The 21,280-nt window shown below is 56.8% G+C and overlaps 1 protein-coding gene across 5 annotated transcripts in view; it reads left to right on the top strand.

Moving 5' to 3' along the window:
• Positions 1 to 8,399: 8,399 nt before the first annotated feature.
• The window catches only part of CXXC5 (CXXC finger protein 5), a 33,203-nt gene continuing 20,322 nt past the window's right edge, over positions 8,400 to 21,280 (top strand). Inside the window, exons 1-2 of one of the 5 annotated variants that reach the window (XM_045825729.1) lie at positions 8,400 to 8,970; positions 14,204 to 14,433. The gene's annotated coding sequence lies outside the window, so the exon portion shown is untranslated. Of the gene's footprint in view, positions 8,971 to 9,032; positions 9,134 to 14,203; positions 14,434 to 21,280 lie in introns of those variants that run through there. The other 4 variants (XM_045825745.1, XM_045825754.1, XM_045825723.1 and 1 more) reach the window with 4 other exon arrangements.

The following is a 21,280-nucleotide window of genomic DNA, read 5'->3' as shown; positions in this document are numbered from 1 at the left end:
CATCCCACAAGCCCTTGAGCCAGACTCCCTCTGGAGTCATCTTCTCCCTGCCCTAGCAGGCCAGGCAGTCAGGCAAGACGCTGAGGTGAGGGAAAGTTTTCTCATGTTCAGTCTCACTGCTGGGAAGTCCTACTTATGTATAACCTGCTTCCATTCCTCGTATAACATCCACCCTACCTTGGCCTGCATGCTCTGGCCCCCGAAGAGTCAGGGCCCAACATTTCAGGTTCTGTGGGCAGGGTGAGCCCTTATTCTGGGGGAGGAGAACCTTCATCCACGGGGGAGGTTCAGTCAGAATACAGGTCAGTGGGTCCCACTGTGGGGAGAGGGATGAGTGCCTAAAGGTGAGGCTGAGGGAGGAGAGAGGGCCATTGGTGCCAGTTGATAGACTAAGGCCTATAGAGAGCAGGGTTGCCCCAAAACACATTGAACCCAGCACCAGCCTGGGGGGTCCCTGGGGGGGAGGAGGAAGTGTGCGGGGAGTGTGCAGCGACTTTGTAACCAGAGATAGGCCAGGTTGGCTGAGGTGGCAGCTTGGGGCTGGGGTTTAAAAGAGCACCTTGGCCTGGCCAGGATCGGGTTCAGGTCACCCACAAGGCAGCGTGGCTGCCACCATCCGGCTCGAGTTTCTTGCCTTCATTGATGATTTGATGGAGGAGGGGGCTATCCAAGCCGATTGGCCTAAGAAAAGGGTCTGGGCACTGCCACTACAGTCCATTGACCAGGCTCTGGCCTGTCTCCCCTCTTCAGACCCACTCCCATGGGACACATTGCTTACTGCTCCTGATTCCCTCCCTGTTCTTTAGTAAACATTTATTTAACACCAGCTGGACCCTGGCTGGTGTGGCTCAGTGGACTGAGTGTGGGCCTGCAAACCAAAGGTTGCGGATTCGATTCCCAGTCTAGGGCACATGCCTGGGTTGCAGGCCAGGTCCCCAGTAGGGGGCATGTGAGAGGCAACCACACATTGATGTTTCTCTCCCTCTCTTTCTCCCTCCCTTCCCCTCTCTCTAAAAATAAATAAAATCTTAAAAAAAAAACCACCAATTGGGTACCAGGCCTAACCTTGTCCCAGGAGTTCTGGTCCCAGGACTGCACAGAATCAGAGAGTGATCAGTCAGCAGAGCCCTCCATGTTTCACTGATATCCTAGCCACACCCTGAAAGCCCTAGGCACGGGGAAGACAAGGAGCAGAACAATCCCTTCAGCTACAGGCTAGGAAGGTTAGACCTTGGACAATATGCCTGACACCAGAGAAATGAAGAGGGGAGAATATTCTCTGAAAAGCTCGTGATCATCCTGGAAAACAGGCCCCCCAACCCCCAGGGGTGGTTCACTCCCCTACGTGTTCTTAGAGAAAGGGACCAAACAGGAAAGGGACCTGCCCCCATCCCCAAGGCAAAGCCCTCAGACACAAATTTGAAAGGGCATTCTGGTCCTTCTGGGTCCAAGTAGGGTGCCCACTTCCTCAGGGTGACCCAAGGATTAGGGAAAGGAGTCATGGGAAATGAAAAGGGGTCCCCTCTTTAGTTTTTCAGGGGAAGTATGTAGTTCTTGCCCTGCGCTGCCCCATTACACTGTTGGAAAGGGGAATGAGCCACACTAAAAAGTTCTGCCTAGCTCTGGCTGGCATAGCTCAGTGGATTGAGCGCAGGCTTCAAACTAAAGTGTCGCAGGTTCGATTCCCAGTCAGGGTACATGCCTGGGTTGTGGGCCATGACCCCCAGCAAACGCACATTGATGTGTTTCTTTCTCTCTCTCTCTCTCTCTCTCTCTCTCTCTCTCTCTCTCTCTCTCTCTCTCCCCCTACCTTCCCTCTCTAAAAGTAAATAAACAAAATCTTTAAAAAAGAAGAAGATATCTTTATTTAAAAAAAAAGTTCTGCCTAAACCTTCTATCCCACTCTCCCATGCTGGAGAGTCTCTGGGCCCTTGGAGGCAGTGGCAACAACTCTGGGCAGTGGCCCCTGGGGCCTGGCAGGCAGGGTTCCTCCCCACTTTCCTTCCCCAGCTGTGGATCTGCATGGGAAGAGGTGACACTGGAGGCTGGGCCAGCTCAGGGTCCCGATCTCTAACTGGAACAGTGGCCAGCCCTCCTGACAGAGCTCACATATATCTTAAAAAGCGTCTTGTATATCTTAATGATTTTTCAACGGCCCCTGATTGAAGCATGCCCAATTTAGCCGTGCCGTAAGTAACTTTTTATATTTCCTCAGGGAATCATTTCACTTATGAATCTTTCTGAATCTGCAATCTTGATTAAAAGTTGATTTTTTTTGTCTCTGTCTCCTCCCTTCTGAGATGCCTCCCTAGTGAAAAGGGTGGTAGCACCACCATCAATCCTCCCTCATTAGCTTGTCTGGGACAGGAAAATTCCTCCTGGGGTCTGGGGAGCAGCCGCCAAGCCTTCCCCATGGTAGCCCCTGGGGGTATGTGACCTGAGTGGGAGATGGCCTAGAGGAGGGGCTCACAGAGGTAATGGGGGACATTGCCAGTCTCCTGCCCACATCCACTCCCCTATCTGCCCCATATCAGCCCCCCCCACACACACACATATCCTACTGGGGGGATTATACAGCCCATTTTGCCTTTAAGGTGTCTCTTCACCAGTAGCTTAGGAATTTGAGGAGAGAGAACCCTTCAAGGATTCTCCTTGAGAGCACAAAACTGGTTCAGATCCTGGCCTTGTCCCTGTACGGCTGCCACAGCCTGGGCCTGAGTAAGTCACCTCTCTTCTCAGAGCCTCAGTTGCCTGATTTGCAAAATGTGAATGTGATTGCTAAACAGATTACCAAGCAGGTAAAAGGTTCACTTAGCTAGTACAATGCCTCCAGAAAGGCAGCCTTTATTATTTCCCTAGGAGGCCCCTCCACCAGGAAGCGGACTGGAGCAGTGCTGATGGTCCTATCCCAGTTCTGACCAGTATCTAGTTCCTAACCCATTCATTATCTAGTCCTGGTGATACTCCTTGAGGCAGAGTGGGTGGGACTGGCATAATTATTTCCCTGAGGAGAGGAGAGGTGACCACAAGCACCCCCCATCCCAGACCTCCAGACCCTCTCCCCAAAGAAGCAAAGGTTAGAGCTGCAGCAGGAAGGCTGGAGGGCAACTAGGGTGAGAAATCTGAACTCAGAAGTGCCTTCCCCATAGATACCCTCCCTGGAACTTTCCCCTACACACACACCTCCCTCCTCATAGTTGGGGGAGAGACTTGCCCAGGTGCTGGGACCTCTGGCTCTGACCTCTAACCTCTGACTTCTGGCCTGGGGGTGGGCTCTGTGAGGGCCAGAGTCATGACTGGGCGGGTGGGGCCCCTGGGGACCGGCAGTGGTGGCGGTGGAGGTGGCAGCTGTGGGAGTTAACGATTTACGAGGGGCCCCTTCCTGAGGCCTCCCTCCTCCCAGGCCTGGCAGGCAACCCGTGACTTCCCAGGCGGCTAGACACAGAACCAGTCCCGCCAGTTCAAAGAGCAGTTCTTCCCGGCCCACCCCCAGGCACTGTCTGAGCACCCCTTTCTCAGGAATCTGAAGGGGAAGGCAAAGTAGGGGGCTGGTGGGTGGGGTTCCCTGGTTTGAGGAGAGAAGCTACGTCCTGTTTTCAAAAGTTCCAGTGTGAGGGGCATTTAACACCCTCCCCTGCCTTATCTGGCCCAGTCTGTGAGGGGAGGCTGAGTCACCCCACCCTTCCAACTTCAGCAAGCCTTCCCCCCTACCACCCCACCTTAGCCTGCAGGTCTAGGGCAGGGCACTTTCAGGCCAGGCTGGCTTCTGGACGCCCAAGGCACCCCTCCCTGTGGGCCTGGTCTGGGGCCCCCAGGTTGGGGACAGGGTGTCCTCCCCCTCTCCCAGACCCCATTCTTTTACCCCCCAGGCCCCTCCCTCTTCCTGACAGGGAGGGGCAGGGCCCTGGAGCTACAGCTTCGGCCTCTGGAACACCACGCACTCCCACTGCCACAGGAGAGGCCCCTGAACCAGGACTGTCTCTAGAACAGTTAAGGGTTACTGTCAGGGGCGAAACGCACCCCCGCCAAACTGTCCTCACTCCGCATACAGGCAGAGTTCCCTGTGCCTGGCAGAGAATGGTGCCGTGTCTGGATGTCTGTGGTCTGTGTGTAACTGTGCCTGGGCGAGGGGAACTAGGGAGTGTGAGTGTGTGTGTTGGCCTGGTCTAGGTTCCCTCCCAGCCTCACTCACTCACTTGGTTCTAGAACTGGAGTCCCCCTCAGCCCTCCTCCTTTCCCTCGTTTACACAGCTCAGGGCCAGGCTTGGGCCACCAAACCGACTTGTCATAGATGGACAAGCCTTGCTCTCCTAAGAGACAGGCCTGGCTTTTCTGATTTTCCCCTCTAGTTTCACAGCTCTCTTGTCCCTTCAAAGGTCATGGGGGCAGGGGTGGGGAGATCTAAAGACCAATGGCCTGTGTGTGAAGACTGAGACCTCAAAGGCCTGGGCCTGTGTCTCTTCCCCTGCTCGTGTTTGCACCCCAGGCCTGCCCTGGGATTTTGGTTGAGGTCACACAGTCAAGTGTGACCCCACTGAAAACTGACCCGAGTCAAGGCTCCAAATGACCCTGCTCCCATCCTCTGTGATACAGTGGGAGGGGTGGGGGGATCATGGCCCAACAGGGATAGACTTTGGGCCAGGTTCTGGGTTGGCCATCTTTACTGGAGACCATAACTCCTACACTCCTAACTCTCTCCATGCAGCTATTTCCCAGTCATTGGATGTTTAATCAATGACCGACATTAGCTGATAAATGGCAGTCGTGGAAAAGGCAGATTCCTCAGACAAGACATGGATTTAAAAATCCTGGTTTTGCTATTTGTAACCGTGAGCAGGTGTCTGAGCCTGATGATTAAATAAGAATAGGCACACAGAGCAATTAATGTGGTGCCTGACATATAGTAAGTGCTCAGGAAGATGTTGGCCAGCGTTGATATCACTGGTACCCACTTAGCGCCAGGCTTCAGGCCCAGAGAGCAGATAGATTTTCCCTTACCCTCAAAGAATTTTCATGGGTGGTGGTAGTGAGGGGATGGGGAGAGAAAAGAGCAAATAAAAGCTATTTTTGTGCAGTGTGGTCACTGTGGCCATAGGGGGGAACAGATGAGGGGCCTCGAAGCCTGGCCACAGAGTACAGTTGTTTGGTGCATGCACTGCAAAAAGGTCCCCTGGCAAAGGAAGCTAGGGAGACTGAGAGACAGACAGTTCATGACCTGCAGCCAAAAGGGGTACCTGTATCTGCCCAAAGGGGGTAATTTATTCTAATTTGCACAAATGCTAATGGTGGTTCTGGAGACATGGGCCAAACTGAGGCTGGGAGCCCGCCATTCCCAGTGGAGGTGGCGGGTTGTCAGTCTTCGGTGAGGAGTGCATGAGGTGAGCTTGATGAAGGCCCTTCTAGGCAAAGGGAACATGCGGAGCCATGGAAACTGGAAGGGGGAGTTTGGGAGTGTCTGAGGGATCCGCTAGTGTTAGTGTTGGTCAACCATGCCCAAGGATTGCAGGGAGGTATAGAGTTGTTAGGGAAGCCAGGTTGGGGAGGGGGGCGGGTACTGGGCTGAGCCCTCTGGGCCCTTAGGAATCACTACAGGATGCACAACAGGTGAGCCCCAGGGCAGATCTGTACGTGAGAAGCCTCACTAGGACAGCAAATCTCAGGGGTGAAGAGAACAATTTTGGTGCTGGCCTCACTTCAGTTTGCTCATCTGAAAAATGGGGATGATGCTACTGCTGGGGCTGATATAAGGATTAAATGAGATGATACACCTTAGCTGTTTAGCACAATGCTCTGTCCAGGGTATTGGCTTAATAAATGCCAGCCATGGACATTGTCACTGGGGTACAGGAGAGCTGGATGCAGCGGGCTGGAATGACATACTCCTACCTAGAAAACAGGCCCTTCTCTCCTTCAAAGATCCTGGACACTTAAAGGAACTTGCTTCCTGAATCTAAACTGATTGACTGAATAACAATATGAAGACTTATTCGTCTTTGGAGGCAGGGAGAAAGGAGGGAAATAGTGAACCAGGGTGGCTACACTTATGGAAGGGGACTGGGCTCGGGATGGTCTTCCCCAAGGCCAGACCTCATACCCACTCATCTCATTTATTATGGTAGAGAGTCTTGTGTGGATGGTTTGCTCGTGACATTTACTGTTCATTTTGCATTTTTCATGTGGATAATTCTGCCCCTTCCCCTGCTAGTTCCTACCTGGGTTGGATAGGGGAGGGTCCAGTTCTTAATTTCCAGGAGAAGGGGCAGACTCCTAGATCCATCCTCTGACCTGGGCCAGGCATACACCAAAACCCCTTCTCCGAGAAAGTCACCACTGGGATCCTGACTCATCTCTACTACAGCCTGCAGCCCCTTGGCTTTGCTCTTCTCAGTTGGGGGCAGAAGTCTTCCCCCCCAAAAGTAGATAATTAATAGTGATTCCCTAAGGTGGAAGCTACTGTTCACCCTCCCCCTGGAATGCCAGCATGTGAGCTTCTTTCAGGTGTGCAGGCCTGATTCTGCACTGACCCTCAGCTTCAAGAGCTCTGCAGGACTGAGCTTCATTTCTTGGGTCCTAGCCCTCTTAAGCCTTGCTGCTAACTCTTGGGGAACAGGTGCCTCCTCACAGTCTGTGCTTCAGACTTCCCAAAAAAGGTAGATGGAGGTGGGTTAAGTGTTTGGAGATCCTGGAGTATCTAGAACTGGGACCTTCCCTCCTTTTTCTTTATACAGTCAGTGCCAACAGGGTACCTGACACTTAGTGTGGGGCGTAGAATGCCTGTCTTTAAGCAGTTCAGGGTGAAAACGGTTCCCAGGGCATGTAGCTTGCTTTCATTCACATGGTATGTTTGCTTAGGTTGACTTTGAGAAAGGGTACTGGAGAGGAGAAGAAAGGCTAAACACCTCCCCTCGGGAGTCATTCCTTTAAAATGGTTAAGGGAGGACACTTCTCCAAATTTGTGGAAAGAAGGGAGGAGGTGTCCATGATGTCTGGGGAGGGGCCAATCCCTATCGCCTGGGTCTGGAGCAGGTAGAGAGGCAACAAACATTCTAGGTGAGCTCTGCCCTTTACACTTCCTTCACGCCCCTACCCCCTGGCTAGGTCACAGTCCCACAGCCAAATTTAGAAGACTTGTCTGGTGGACAGGCGTCTGCTCCCCCAGAAACCCGCATGTCAAGGCCCTCCACTGTCTCCTTCTCAGAGATAGGCAGACTGCACAGAGGAGAGGAAGCAAGGAGGTGGGAGCTGGTTTCGCTTCTCCCATGGAGGCCAGGCCGGCCTGTGGCTGGAGGCAGCCCAGTGGCCACAGTTAACTCCCTGTTATCTGGGCCCCAATTGATCTAGGGCTGCAACTGTTTAACTCTAGGCAGGCTTTCCCAACTGCTGTTCTCCCCCTCCCCCAGCCAGGGTCTGGGGCCTGTGATTTCTTCACCTGGCAGAAGGAACCCTAACCCACCCCCACGAATTCCACAGAATTGCAGAAGCTTTCCACTTTGGGATTATCTGCAGTTTTGGGATTATAGGAGCCTGGGGCTTACTCTGTGGGTCCCTGAGATGGCAGAAAAGTACTTCTGCCATATCATTAGCCCAGGCTAGGCAGATGGAGGGGGCACCGAGAACGAGAATATGATGGTCAGCCTAAAATCTGTACCCACTGGGCTTTTGTCATCTCTTTGAACCAGTGTCTGCTGAGTGCTGCTTTAAGTCAGGCACCATTTCAGGCTGGGAGTTCATGGGAGTTCGTGGGTCTTGGTCCCAGAGCACCACAATTGAGTGCCAGAGCCCCAGGACTCAGAGCTTGGGCTGGCGCCGGTGTAGCACGCAAAATGTCCTTTCTTGGATCAGTCTCTTCATCTGTGAAATGGGGACAGGAATCCCCGCCCCCTTTCTCCGGGAGAACCAGAGCCCACCCAGTCCGGGAAAGCTCTCTGGGTGGCGCGCTGTTTGAGCCGCGTCCAGCTCCAAGAGCCCTCCGCGAGGAGGTTCGGGACCTACAAGCACCTGAGCTGCGGGGCGCAGGCGAACCCTCCCTATTGGTCCTGGCAGCTCCGCGGCCGGCAGGAGAGAGGGGGCAGAGGGACGGCGGATTTCAACGTAAGGTGGGTGTCCAAGCGTATTCACCCCTCACAAAACGGAGGAGGTCCTCTTATTTTTTGTAAAGTTGTGGAAAAAGAGGTGAAGACGGGACGCGCCGGGGCTCTGAGCCTGGGTCGACGTCGTCAGAGCGTGGGGAGCTCCAGGCGCAGTGGCTGCGGCTCCGGCCTCAGAGCCTGCGGCGTCAAAGTGGCCAGAGCTGCGCTGGGAGGAAGGCGGAGGGAGGAGGGAGGGAAGCCGAGCGGGGCGGGGGCGGGGGGGGGGTGAGGAGGGAGCGGTGAGTCCGGTCCGGGTTTTGTCGGCAGCCCCCGGGCAGCGTTCTGAGCTTCTGCCCGGGCGGGCGCGCGGCGGCGGCGGCGGCGGCGGCGGCTGAGGCGGCGGAGCCTGAGCGGGGATGTAGAGGCGGCGGCGGCACTGGCGGCAGCAGAGGCGGCGGCGGCAGCGAGAGCAGGCGCCCGAGCTTAGCGAGAAGAGCGGCCGAACCTTGCCCCCCGAAGCCGGGCCCCGCGTCCCAGCCCTGCCCAGCCCGCGCCCAGCCATGCGCGCCGCCTGCTGAGTCCGGGCGCCTCACCCTGCGCCCTCCGCCCGTCGCGCCGCGCAGCGCTCCGCTCTGGGGTGATTAGTTGCTTTTTGTTGTTTTTTAATTTGGGCCGCGGGGAGGGGGAGGAGGGGCAGGTGCTGCAGGCTCCCCCCCCCTCCCCGCCTCGGGCCAGCCAAGGCAGCTTGACTCCGGCTCGGGACCCGGGCTCGGCGGTCGGCGGAGCTGGAGCGAAGCGCAGAGCGGCGGCGGTGCCTAGAGCGGAGCGCAGCTCCCCGCCCCGCCCCTCCCCCTCGTCCTCGCGGCGGCGGCGGTGGCGGCTTGGACGACTCAGAGAGCCGGTAGGTGTCGGGCCACGGCCCTCCCCCGACCCCCCCGGAGGCCGGCCCCCTCCCCTTCCCCGCCTACCTCCCTCTCCTCCCCCGGGGCCCGGTGCGCGGCCGGGGCCGGAGTTCGCTGCAAGTCGGCGGAAAGTTTGGCGGCGCGGGCTCCCCCGAAGTTCAGGTGCGGAGAGCCAGGGACAGGGAAGGAAGGGTCCGCGTTTGGGAGGGGCGGGGGACGCCCGCAGCCTGAATCCCGGAGGCCGGGAGGCTGAGAGCCCTAGCGCCTGTGATCGTTTGGTGGCCGCCGCTGTACCCAAGCCTCCCCAAGCCGCAGTCGGCGCGGTCGCAGATCACTGAGTTCAGACAAAAAGAGAGGTTTTAGGGTCGGGGACTGCGGGTTGGGCGTCGTGGATTGGGGCTGGGGCTCTCCCTGCGGGGTACTGTCCTCTCCCTAAATACTCGAGCTGGAGGGCGTTGGGGTGGCGGGAGCCCAGGTCCCCACCTCGCCGGGTGGAGCAGGCGCTCCGCCTGCGGGGGCGGCTGATTGGAGATCCCCCGCGCGCACTCCCCCCATCAGACCCCACTCGCAGCCCTGTGTTTTGAGGGCTACGGTAACTGCTCAGAGTGCCCTGGACCACGCGTGGCTGAGTCGACCCCTCCACTTGGAGCGGGCGGCGGCCACATTTTCCCCTCCGGCTCCTCTCCCCGGTTGCCTGCAGGGTGCCTGGCGGGCTGATCAAGTTTGACCTTTTTTTCCGTCAAAGTATCACGCCCCCCCCCCCGCCGCGCCCCGCGGCCTCTCCTTCCCTCCCTCTTCAGCCTAGGGGGGTCTTGCAGGCTGTCTCCTGAGCCCCGCGTGGCCAAGCAGCTCGCAAAGCCAGGGAGGGAGAATGGGGGTGCTCCTCTCGCTGCGGAGCTCTGGGAGGCCGGTGTCCCAAGCACCCGCCTCGCGTTTCTGGCCCCACATTTACCCGTGAAGTTCGGCCCCGGAGCCCCCTCCCCTTGTGTTCCCTAGAGCGAGGGGCTGAACCGCCGCGGGAAGAATGTGTTAATTTTCTTGCTGGGGGAAGTTGTCCTCTCCCGGAATGAGCTGCTTTCCGGCGGGGAGCGCGGGGTGCGCCTGGCTTTGTTTATTTGTAGGATCGACAGCAAGTGAGTGACCCTAGCTTTTAAATGGGGGGCCGCCTCCGGGACCTGTCAGAAGAGGTGAAGCGCCCAGTGAGAGAGCAAGATTGCATTTTGGTTTTTCCTCTCAGGAATCGGAAGGGGTGCACGGAGTTGGGTTGGTGCCATGGTCTTCAAGGAGGCACCGCCAGATTTGGGGGGGGCGGTTCGGTAGACACTCATCCGGAAAGACCCACTCTGTCTTGTGTCCTGTGACGGGGATCTGTAGGGTTGGCAGCCGCGCCCTACTTTGCCCCCGGACCCTGGGTGGTCTGAGAGTCGCGTTTTCAGATGGGGGGGGGCGCTGCAGGGGACTCCGGAGAGCCAGCCTCTTGACCTCCGTCTTTCTCTGCACCGCGCGGGTTCTGTTCGGTTTTGTGGCCGGCCCACCCCCACCCCCACCCTCGGCTTTTGCGCAGGAAGCGCTAGGGAGGGGGGCATGTGTGATGGTTCAGCCCTCGCCCCCGCCCGAGCTGCCCCAGGGCGGCCGGCAGAGTCCCTTTCAAGTTTTCCGCTGGGGCCGCCTGGCGGGGGCTGCGTGCGCGGTCGCTGCGGGCTTGTTTGGAGCGCTATTTGAACGCCCGGCGCCACCTCAGCTGCCCCGGCCCGCGGAGGAGGGGGCTGCCCTCCGAGCAATTGAGAGCATTCAAATAAGACGTTTTTAGGGATGTGTTGGCCTCAGCTTGCTTTGGTCCCCCTTTCGAAAGACCCCGTACCCTAGGTTTCAACCGCCGTGGGAAACCCTGAAACTGGGACCCGAACGAAACCTTTCAAACCCCTTTTTGAGAGCGCTGCGGAGATACTGAGGCCGGCGTTACCTACTACTGCGTAGTGTTGATTTAGCAGTTTCCCTGGATGAGAACAAGAGCTGGGGGGGGGGGGCAGTGGCTCGCTCTGCAGCTGTCACCCCCCCTCCCAGAACGGAAATTGTTCTCTCTCCTTGGGGAGGAGGGAGAGGGGGTGATTTTTGCTCTGGGAAGGGGTGGGAACTGCTGAGGGAGGTTGGTCTCTGGAGATCTTTGTGGAAGCCCCCCCCAACCCCCCATCCTGGCAGAAGCTGAAGCTCTCCCAGGGAAGCCCCCTAGCCAGCCTTGCACCTCCCTCCCCCTGCCACCTCCTTTTCGAAGGTTCCTCTGCAGAAGACAGACCCTTGGCTGGCTGGCTGGCTGGCTGGCTGTCCGTTGGCGCCTTATTTATGTGTGTGTATTTGGGCCCGGCTGTTTTCTCGGCTCAGCAGGTGACCCTGGCCAGGGCCTCCTATCTCTCCCCCGACAGAGCCTGTTGACTTACCCGTGGGCCAGCGGCCTCGTCTTTATCACGTGAGGCCTGGAATGTCCACCCGGCTGGGCTGGGTGGGGGAAGGGAAGGGGAGGGGAGGATTCTGCATCCAGGGCCCAGGCCAGTACAAACCTATGTTCTCTGGGCTCCCACTGTGACCCCCAGCTCTTGCTGCCTCTACCCAACTTTTTGCTTGCCTCCTACCCATTTGGCAAGTGTGAAACTGAGGCTCATAGGAGTGTGGGTATGGGGTGGGCAGGGTTGCATCTGGATAAAGAACCAAATCTTTAGGAATTAAATATCCCACCTTCTTTAGCACCCACCTAATTATTTTGGGAGGGTGGAATGGAGATGGGGTTCTCCTTGGGGGAGAGGAGTGTGGGCTGGGCTGAGGTCAGCTGACTTTCCAGAGTGCAGAGTAGGGTAGAAGAATGGGGGGACACTGATGAGCCAGACCCAGGCCTGCTTCCCTAGAGCCCCTGTCTGGAGGCCTGATCATGAAGTCAGAACTTCCCAAGCATGGTGCTCTGGAGCATGCCTTAATTGGCCAAGGATGGGGTGGGGTTCACTTTTTATTACTGTTATTATTGCTGGTCTTTATATATAATTCACTTATTCATTGACCCAATGTGTGTTTATTGAGCACCTACTGTGTGTCACAGCCCCACCCTCCTGGGGGTGCAGAAATGAATCACTGACTCTGCCCTTACTCTGGAGGCAGGCCCAGGGTGGAAGCTCCACCCTCTTTCCCCACCTCCTGAGGTTCTGATTGGAGCTTTTCCATTTTTTTTTTTTCTGGGCTCTCCCTCTCTCATCCTCATCACCTGGTCTCATTTTAGCCCCCAGCTGTGTGTGTGTGTGTGTGTGTGTGTGTGTGTGTGTGTGTGTGTGACTTGATTAAGTGTATTAATAGTTAAACTCTCACTCATAGCTGGAACTCACCAGACCACAAAAAAACCTCCCCAGTTACTCACGCGCTACTGCCCAACAAGAATATCCCACTCAAGTTTTTTTTTTTTGTGGGTTTTTTTTTTTTTGCTTTCTCTTGCTTCCCTCTTTATTCCCCCCAACTCTGAGCCCACCACCCAGACTGCAGACAGTGAGAAAGGACTGGCCCCCATTCCACCTGCCCCCTAAAGCCAAAGCCAGTGTGAACTGCTAGATGAGGCTGTGTGGATCTAGTCTGTTGGCCTGGGGTGTGGGAATCTGGGCGCCGTGTGTGCCGATGACTCAGGACATGTATATCTGTGAATCTCTCTGTTGAATATGTGTCTGTCTTGGGGTCTGGGCGTCTGAGCATAGAACTCTGTGGGCCTGGGAATTGTGTGTGTACTCATTTGTGCCTGTGAATTTGGGAATATGTAAAATCTGAGTTATGTATGCTGGGAATTTTGTAGAGTGTATGTTTGTGTTTTGTGTATATCTATGTGTTTGTATAATGCTTGTAAATCTGGGAGTGTCTCTGATGCTCCCAAAGTGGTGTGTCTGAATAGGGAAAGTGTGAACCTGGGTATATCTGAGCTGTGTGGGCATTGGTCTATGTATGTCTTTGGTGGCTGGTGGCTGGGTTCCTTTCTCTTTCTGTATCTCTGTCCAGACTCTGAGTATGATTGTGTGTAGCATCGAACCTCTCTCACCCTGTCCTTTCCCTCCCCTGCCCTCCCTGGCAGTAACTGGGCAGCTTCTCCGTCTGCCTGCCTGCTGGGAGTTTTGGAAGCTGTGGAGGGAGACAGGCTGGGGCCGGGGTGACAGTGCGTATCCACGTCGATGGCAGCCTGTGATTACAGGAATAAAAGGATTTTAAGGTCATGGGTGTATTTTTTTTTGAGCCCCCTGCCTTTGGTGGAGCCAGTGGTAACAAAGGGCTGGAGCTTGGTGTCTGCTGGTTGGGAGTCTGTCCCCATGCAAGGGAACATGGATATGGGGGGCTTCCTGGGAATTTGAACACATGTATGTACATGCATGAGCAGAGACTGTGAGAGCATGTGTTTCCTATCTGCCTGTTCCCTGGGGGAGAATTCCCAGGAAAACTTCTTGCTTCTGGGTGTTAAATGGAGCTGGAACCCTGCAGTTCTCTACCCATCTTCCCCAACCCTCCCAGTAGGGTGTCACCTGGACCAGGCCACATCTCGGGGTGTCAGTGCCCCTGGCCCTGCTCCAGCCCCTGTAATTGCATTCTGCCGACTAATCCCCCGCCAGCTCAATTAGATCGCAAATTCTTCTTCATTTCCTGCCTCTGATGCTGGCCTCCCTCTGGGCTTGAAGGGCCTAGAAGGGAGGGAGGGGATCCTGCCCTCCTTCCGCCAGCACTAGGGGCTCTCGGGGTGGTGGTGAGATTAGTTCCTGGCACAAGGACCCTGGGGTGTAGGCTGGAATCTTCGCAGTCAACAGGACAGGGCTCTGCTGGCCCTTTTTGGACTAGCCTCAGTATCCCCATGTTTGGGGAGGGGACTTTCATTTCTGGTACACAGGCTCTGGGCAGACAAGGCAAATCACTCTGGCCAGGCCCCTAGGCAGTGCCCTCAACCCTCAGCCCCTGCAGGCTCTGCCCATCTGGTGCTCCCAGGGCAGTTGCTGGCCATCCCCCAGCACAGGGATTGTTATCTTGTTTCCGACCTTTTCATGGTGTCCATTCTGGGGGCCAGTGGGACCACTGAGCTCCCCTCTGCTGAACCCTCCGAACCCCCTCCCTTGACCTCACCCAGACAAGTGTGTTGGAGTTCTGGCTCTGGAGTCAGACCTAGTCCCAAATCCTGATCGTGTCGCTGTCTCGATGGCTGTATGACCTTTTGTGTTCTGTGATCCTCAGATTCCTTATATCCCTGGAATGGGATAATAGGAGTACCCGGTCCACAAGACCATTTTCAGATGGACACGAGGACGGTTATGCAGTACCCAGCACCAGTGGCTAACTTACAGTCGGCATTCAGTTAAAGTTGGCTTTTATGGTGAAGAGGACTTCCTATCCCCCAGTGAAAAGGAGGAAAAGGACACATGGCTCCCTCTTAGTGTTTCGGTCTCCGTTCTGCTAACCATCAGGTGTGTGACCTTGGGCGCATCGCTCTCTGCCTTCTCTGAGTTTCTCTTCCCCAACTCTAAAATGGGACTGATAATAGGCCTGATTTCACAGAGGTTTGGGAGAGTTGTCTGCATGCAGGTGCTTGGCCCCAGCTGCCCCAGCAGGTTTTCAACGTATTGCTTTCTTCTACCTTCTCTCGCATCAAGCCTGGGTGGGTGGGGCAGGTGCAGACACAGGCCGAGGGACGAGGGCACTGACCAAGGTCATGAGACCTGGTAATGGGACCTGGGTGGGGTGGGAGAGCTAAGGGATGACCCGCTGGTTTACTCGCTGGCTCGAAGCAGAGCTTTGAGGCATGGCCTTCCCTCCTTGCTGGTCTCTGTGGAAAGTGGTGGCTTGGTTGATTTTTTTCCGTAAAGGAGAAGCTGGAAGTCTACCCCCTCCTCCCTCAGGAGACACTGTGGCAGCGGCTGTGCTGACAGGTCTTTTGGCCTTCTTGCTAGCATGGCTGGCAGCTCTGGAAGGCCGGCTGCGCACAGACCAGCTAGAGGGAAGAGGGAACCGCCAAGGTCCCCTGCCATCACTAATCCCCATGGCTCCTCCCACCCTCAGCCGGTCCTCTCTGTGGGCAGAAAGACTGAAAGGAGCCACAGCAGGACGAAAGCTGGGGAGACTGGCTCTGCTGGAGGTGGTGGAGAGGGACAGGCGGGGGGGGCAGTGGGGGGGCGTATCTCGCTCACTAGTCCCCTTATTTCTATGACCTCTGTCACTCATTGGCCTAGGCTCTTTAATATTTCATGGCCCTTGGAGTCAGCCCCCTGCCCCAGCTCACAGGCCCCCTTTGTCTGCCTGCCGCTGAATTGCTGAATTACTGACCCGAGGCTGCCTCTGCCTTCCCCCAGCTGGCCCTGACACCTTCCCTGTCCCTCCTGACCTGCCTCCCTGACACCTCTCCTTGTCACACCCTCCATCTCTCACACTCATCCTCTCCCCTTCTCTCACATCTCTGACCATCTCTTTGCCCTTTTTCTCCATTTTCCTCTTTTGTTGGCCTCCTCCTCAGCAGAACAGAAACCTCAGCAACTGGTCCGCTTGCCTGCCTCACCCCTCCTGGGTCCACCCCTTCCTGCCCCCTCCCCCCAGCCATGCTGGCCGTGAGAGCTGGTTTTATTTATTTTTCTGTTTGTTTGGGAAGAGGGCAGTGGCAGTTTTGGGCCCTGGCTGCTGTGTTCTGCCTAGAGCAGCGGGCAGGCCGGCTGTGCTGGCCTCCCAGGAATGTGGCCGGGACGCCCCGCGCTATATTTACTCCCCTCCAGCTGCCGGCCCCAGCAGGGCAAAGCCAGGCCTGCCTGGTGGCCCCGGGGGGAGCCTCGTACCCACCCTCCCCAGTCTAGCAGACCCCACATGGCCCTTGGGCCCACTGTTCCTTCCCTTCTCTGTGACCTCCGCTGACCTCCTAGGACTTTCCTGGCCTGCCAGCAAGAACACTCATTGTTGGTGCCAGTATGGCCATAAAGTGGGGGCTCTAGGGCTCAGTTCATGTGGGCCAACACCTGGCGGTGCCCCCCACACCACCCAGGGGCCTAGCCCAGGCCTGTAATCTGGTGGCCAGAACTATGTAAAGCATCTTTTTGGGCCTTTCCGTATTGGGCCCGGTCCTTGTTCTTGCCACATCCATGATCACTGGCAGGGGTGGTTGGGCGGAGTGGGGTGGGGTTGGGGTCACCCCTGACCTGGCGTGAGCAGCTGTGTTCCCTGTACTGCTGCTCCACTCCCAGATAATTTGCCCTCTGCTGGAACTCCTCATGGACATACGTGTGCATACCTACTAAGTGTTCACACACATGTACAACATGCATGGACACATGCTGGATCGTATCTTCCTTAGAGGCAGGGCCATGCCTCCTGCACTGACTCGGTCATTCATCAGATGCTTCTGGGACTTTGAGCCTGCTCCTTGCCAGCCATGCAGTGGGTTGTGGCAGTGATTCCTTCCCGCTCCCCCAGTGCCTGGCACCAGCTAAGTGTTTGAAGAGCTCTAGCTGCTGCTCTAATCAACTGCTGTCCAATAATAATAATAATAATAATAATAATAATAATAATAATAATAAAGTTGTAACAATGGTAATGGCAATGGCTAACTGGCACTGTTTCTAGCCTTCACTTTTTAAAATTTTCACAGTAGCCCATTGAGTTGGGTGCTGTTAGCATCCACATATACTGAGGCTGGAGAGTTTGTGACTTGCCAGGACATGCCCCTGACAAGTGGAATTAGGACCGGGTAAAGCCCTTCCTTGTCTGTCTATGAACACCATAAGGACAGCCAGGGTTGGTCTGCATGTGGTTTTTCCTGCACCTTCCACACTGCCTGGCACACAGCAGGGACTCCCTAAATGCTTACTGACTACAGGCTTTACTCTCCTTCTTGAGATCCCCATATCTCTGTCAGGGATCCTGGCATGTAGTGGGGACAAGGGCTGATGGACCAGTTGGGTGAATGAAAGAATGAATTAATGACCAGATGATTACTTGTGGGAATGAGTGCTCGAAACAGACATTGGGATGGGAGGTGTGCTTGTGATCAGACTGATATGTAGAGATCACTGGCCCTACAGAGAATCATGGGAAGTGGGGTGGGGGTTGGGCTAAGAGATGCGGACAGAGACCAGTAGGCTACTGGGGCTGAGCCCTTTGGGCAGATCACATCTCCCTGGGCCTCAATTTTCCCATCTATCAAGTGGGCTTGGGAGCCTTTGTCCTTGCTGGCTGCCTGCTGGCCTGAGCTGGGGCTGGCCTGGGCGCCTAAGAGGTGAGGGGAGTGGTGGGAGGAGGAAGTAGTGGGTGGTGAAGACAGGAAGGTGAAGCGTGGAGCTTGGCTTGGAACCTGAGAAGCACGGAGACCAACTCTGACCTGACGCTCGTCTTCCCTCCGAACTGCAGGGTGGGGGTGCAGGCTCACAAACCTCTAGCTACCCACTCTTGCTGCCTAGTCTTGCTGCCTGGACTAGACCAGCCATATCTGCAGGCCCACAGCTCCCCACCCACCTCACGTCTACTTCTGTTGACCCTGTTGGGAGAGACCCAGCCTCTCAGATCCCCCCAAAGCTAGATGGCAAATTGGTTAGCTGGACCCCCTGAATGTCAGATCTTGGTGGCCTAGAATTTTTAGTCACAGGAGTCTAGAATCAGAATTCTTGGAGCAGAGGAATTCTCCAGTCAGCATTCCTATCCTGTTGAGATTCTAGAATCACAGAACCATGGGTTTTACTGCTAGAGGGAAGCGCGAATGGTCATGTTTCAATATTGTTTGATGCTAGGGGACATTGAGGATATGAAGGGAGGGGCTTCCCTGTGGTGCCCTCAGGTAACATGAGTATATACCTGAGGCAGAAACCCAGTTCTGTCACTGGCCTACTGCTCTTTGGAGATCTAGCCAGTGTGGAGAGTGGGTTGTGTGGCAGCAAGGGGATGTGGCTGGCCTGCAGGCACAGGAGGGGTCCTCTTGGTGGTGCCCACCCGCCCGCTGCCCACGCTTCCCCAGGCACCAGTGTGAGGAGGAAATGCAGGCTGTTGCTTCCAGCGACAGCCGGCGGGGCCGGGCGGCTTCCCAGCTCCCCTGTGATTCATGGCTGCCTGCAGCTCCCCCCTCCCCTGGGGGCCTCAGCAGCCCCATCTGTGCAATGGGAGAGGAGGCTCTATCCCACTATCTACCGTCACAAAGACAATACAGTTGGGATTCTTTTCAAGACCACCCTCAGGCTGTGGGAGAGTCGTCCCAACTAGCCAGCTGGACATTTGGACCTAAAGCACTCAGAAATCCTTCTTGGAGTCACTCTAATGCTTCCAGTTGCTTGGAAGGGCTGAATTGGCTCCTGGGGCAGAAAGTGTTGGTGTAGGGTTAATGGATAGAGAAGGGTCCTGCAGCCAGAGTCTCTTTCCTTCGGGAAGACAGAGCAGTGAATGGGAGGGCTAGGTCACCAGGCTGTCTCCTGACCTTGTATACCTGTCTGTACAGCAGAGGGTGTTGTTCCGTGAGGTCATTCATTCAGGGTCTGCTCTGTGTGTGGATACGTGCTGTGCGTACTGGGGATGTCAAGGCAAGTGGTGGGACCAGGAGCGGGGCTCCTTGGCTGCAGACATGGGGTGGGAGTGTGATTTGGCTGAAGGAGTGACTCGGGAAGAAGGAATGAGGTACGGGAGATAAGGAGCTGGTCAGTTAGGCAATGTCTAGCGGAAAATCCCAGCCGGTCTCAGGAAGTGTTTCCTCCACTGGTCTCCTGGGAGAGAGGCAAGGCAAGCAGGAAGGAGGGTAGCTGGGGGCAAATGAGGCCCCCCAGCCAGTCCAAGTGGAGACATCCTAGGTCTGGCAGCTGGGTGGGTGTGCCCCTTATGCTGTGGGGCTGGAACACATCTTCTTTCCCCAAGCTCTGAGGCTGGGCCTGTGGTGGGGGACTGGGGCTGCCAGGAGGGGCTGAGCCATTGTCCATATTTCAAAGCCTTCCCCAGGGGCTTCTTGGTAGCCCCCACCCTGTCCTGCCCTGTCCTGAGCTGCCATAGCGGGGGTGGCAGATGCTGTTTCATCGCTGAGGCAAGTGGGAGGCCTCCGGAAGGTCCTCCTGGGAGGTTCCGGGGGGCAGCGGGGGCGTTGGCAGCTGCCTCCCAGTGAGCTGGCTCAAGTGGCCTCCCAGGTCCCTTAGTCCCCCAGGCCTGGGGGTGGGTAGCCATCTCTCCTGCCTTTGCTACCCCCACTGCCCACCAAGCTTTTTGGCTCTGGCCCCCTCCCATCCCTGGCTGTGTCTGCAGAGCCCCCCGGGGAAGGCAGGGGAGGAGGCGCAGCGGGCTCAGAACAGCGGGTGCCCGCGCAGCCAAGTATTTGCGCGAGCTGTCAGAGACAGACAGGCATGTGGGGAATTTGGTGCGTGTGGGGCTGGGGGAAGCAGCCGGGTGGGCAGGCAGGCAGGAGGTGGGAAGCTGGGGAGCTGGGGCTGCCTCCCCTGCCTGTAGCCCTGCAGAGACCACCATTCTTCCAGCCTAGATCAGAAGGTATATCCAGCCCCTTCTCTCCGACTGTACCAGTACGGTGAGGGGAGTGGGACTGTGACCCTGGCTGAGGTCTGATGACAGAGCTGACACTGGGGAAGGGAGTGCCCCGTTAAGGGCCTGATCTTGGGAGAGGCTGTCTGGTTGAGTATGGAGCCAGCCTGGAATCCGGGTTGTGCCCGACTGTGGCCTCCAGGAAATAGCAGCTGTCATGCTCCCAAGTCCCCCTCAATGCCCTCCCCCCCAGCCTGGCACAACTTGTTTCCTGGCCAGGGTCCGGCTGGGGCAGATTGGAGGAGCCTGGTATTGCCCGGCCTGGGTAAGAACAGGCATGGTGGTGGCGGTCATGTTGATAAGCCCAAAGGTACTTGGGCTGCTGGGTAGGGGCTCCTCCAGTTATTTTGCTGAAGTGGGTTGGAGTCACTTTGAGGAAGAGACCAGAACCCTTATCTCCCTGGACAAAGACCCCAATTTAGTAACCTTTGTGGTCTCTCCAATAGTGCCTGTTAGGCAGGTCAGGGTCTAGAGCTGAGTAATACTTGGCGTTTCATAACTGAGGGCCCAGAGAGGCCAAACACTGGCCCAAGGTCACACAGCAGGGCTCCCCAGCCTTCTTCCTACCCTCATGTGGGTGGAGCCAATGGGTAGAGGTGAACACTGGGGATGGGGGGCTATATTTAGTCAATCTTGCAGAGCCAGAGGGCCCCTGGGAGCAGCTGTTGGTGGTGGTGGGGGTGCAGACAGAGGCCTGGAGCTGCATTTAGTCTGGACAGAAATATCCTCCCCCCCACCCACCCACCCACTGGCTCAGTGGCCAGGCTGCGGGCTTGTCCCCTGAGGGGCAGCTTGCCTGGGCCTGGCGGCTGGCGGGACAGGCAAGATGACCCGATAGGCTTTTCCCAGCTCAGGTTTCGATGAAACAGGAACCGGAGCCGCAGCCTGGGCTGTGGGGGCCAGGGCAGCCGGAGCCTGGGGGCCAGGGCTGCCTCCCCCGCTCCTCCCCCTTCTCCCCATGATGCAGCCTCCCCTTCTCAGAGGCCTGGGGAAGCAGCAGGTTATTTATCAAGCCAGCCTCCCTGCCGCGTCTGGCAGCCATGAGCCCAGCAGAGCAGGGTGAGCTGGGCGGGCGGGCCTCGGGATGAGCTCAGGAGACGTGAGTCACCCCATCCCCAGCAGCCCCACGAGGCCCTGCGGCCTGGCAGGCAGAACAGACTCACGCAGGCCCCATGCGGCACACCCCGGGGCACACGCTTGGGACAGACACAGTCACTCAGCTCACGCAGTTCCGCATGACCTGCACACACAACTGACACACATGGCACGGGCTTGATTCCCTACGCTGTGGACACTGCAAAAGCACACTCGCTGTTAGCACTCACGGCCCCAGCTTCTGATGCACGCACACGTGGGCACATATATCAGCAAATGGACATGCACAGTCACGCATGTGTGTGGCGTGCCCCTGGGGGATCCCACACACTGCTCCCAGAGGCGGTTGTGTGTGTGCCCCATCCTGTCAGGCTTGGGCAGCCCTCCTCAGGCCACAGCTCCCATACAGATGGTACCCCAGAGTTGGGTCAGGAGCACATACACAATGGAGCCTGGGGCACGCACATAAACTGGTTGGGACTCCTGTCACCCAAATGCCCCTGGTTTTGGCTCGCCCAGAGGAAGCCCAGCCCTCAGCCACATACAGGCAGCTGCATTCTGTATGGTGGGCATGGAAAGGGAGACATTTTCCCCCAGTCTTCCAGACCTGCTGGCCCTCTCAGAGGAGGATGCGCAGATATGAGTCGTGGCACTGTTGAGCCCACCCTGTCTCCAGGA

This window comes from Phyllostomus hastatus, unplaced genomic scaffold, assembly GCF_019186645.2.
Source record: "Phyllostomus hastatus isolate PE091 unplaced genomic scaffold, TTU_PhHast_1.1 phas_contig_150, whole genome shotgun sequence".
Classification (NCBI taxonomy): Eukaryota; Metazoa; Chordata; class Mammalia; order Chiroptera; family Phyllostomidae; genus Phyllostomus; species Phyllostomus hastatus.
Note: the sequence above shows the minus strand (reverse complement) of the source record. Positions and strands in the feature narration are given on the sequence as shown.